The sequence below is a fragment of the Corapipo altera genome, unplaced genomic scaffold (genome assembly GCF_003945725.1).
Source record: "Corapipo altera isolate COAL_440 unplaced genomic scaffold, ASM394572v1 49917, whole genome shotgun sequence".
In the NCBI taxonomy this organism is placed as follows: domain Eukaryota; kingdom Metazoa; phylum Chordata; class Aves; order Passeriformes; family Pipridae; genus Corapipo; species Corapipo altera.
In genome coordinates, this window is record NW_020891001.1 from 1 (window position 1) to 1,492 (window position 1,492).

Sequence of the window (1,492 nt, forward strand, 5' to 3'; positions counted from 1 at the left end):
TGATTGGATTTTTACACAAGTTTGGATGACACACCTGCCAATTTTGTACTCAGGTTCAAAAAACCCCCAAAAAACAACAAAAAAACCCCAACAAAAAAACCCCACATGGTACAGAGAAGTATCACCCCTAGTGGGAAGTGGAAGGGGGACAGTGTTTAGGTTTGGCTTAGGCACTTTGCATTTGTCTTTCAACCAAGCTCCTCCTCTATCCCTTGATGCAACTGCATTCTGGAGGGAACTACTCCAAGCTATGGGGCCCCCTGGTGGTCTAGTGGTTAGGATGCAGGACTCTCACTGCTTCAGCCCGGGTTCGATTCCCAGTCAGCGAACTCCCCTGGGGCAGATGGAGCTCGTCAGCCCTGTAAGGCCATCCATCTAAGAGATGTCACTCTAAACCAGCCTACACCCTAAGGACCTCACTGCCGCCTGTCCAAGCTCGCTTGGCCCCGGCAGATGAACTTTAGGATTAAAAGGGTGGGCTCAGTTCAGCGCACACTGTGTCTCACCTAAAAAATCCATTGCGCAGGCTCGAAGGGTAAATACCTTTTCTAAATCTTTGTTCGCTAAGATTGGCCATACTCCAAGCTATACATATGAGATAGAAAAGGTGGAGATTTCCCAGCACCTTAGCAAGGTTATGCCAGTAGCTATTGTGGCATTCAGACCTACTGTGTTTGACTTGACCAACTGGATCTATTCCTTTCAGAATCGACATGTATGTGGAAGGAATGTTTGATCTGAATGAGCAACTCATGTCCTATGGTTACCAACCAGCAGATAAGAAGGAGCAACATTTTGCTAATATGGTGGACAAGGCCACAAACAGATACTTCCCAGCCTTTGAGAAGGTACGTGGCAAAGATGTTGTAGCTTAATCGATACTGTTCCCCTGAAACTCCATCCTGAATCTACACCAACAACTCTTATTGAGGAAAACACTTAGAGATATGTTCTGGTTTTGATGGGGCTGGGATGAGGATGGAGACAGGACACTATAGAAGGGACAAAAGGCACTACAAATCTGGGAGACACGCAAAGCTGCAAAAACCCAGGACACACTGAGCTCCGCAAAGGTCTATGTTTCAGTCTGTATGTTGTTTCAGACAAAAGAAACTATAGCATCAGCTTTTATGTCAAGTTTCCTCCTGAAGTGCAGATGCCCCTCTACCATACAATCCATGTAAAAGCATTACAGCTCCTGTATCTCATGAAGCTTAGCATTCAATGCAGCAGCATCGACTACTTAGGGTACAGAATTGAAGACAAGAGGAGTACAGCTGAGCTGACAGAAAGAAACACAGAAAAGAAGGGACTGATTAATCATGCCTAGGAAGATCAGACCATTCGTTTGTACTACAGGTGTTTGTACTGCATTTCCTTCTTTCAAGGACAACTCTGTGCAATGCATGACCTTGCCTTGAAGATATCATTTTAAGTAACAGAGAGAAAAAAAATCATCTGGTTCTCTGTTTTTAGGTTTTGAAAGACCATG

At 44.7% G+C, this 1,492-nt stretch overlaps 1 long non-coding RNA gene across 1 annotated transcript; it reads left to right on the top strand.

The window, feature by feature from the left end:
- Positions 1 to 342: 342 nt before the first annotated feature.
- LOC113942500 lies at positions 343 to 1,492 on the top strand. Its single transcript, XR_003525937.1, has 3 exons — positions 343 to 361; positions 707 to 848; positions 1,477 to 1,492. It is a non-coding gene; the product is annotated as an uncharacterized LOC113942500 (long non-coding RNA).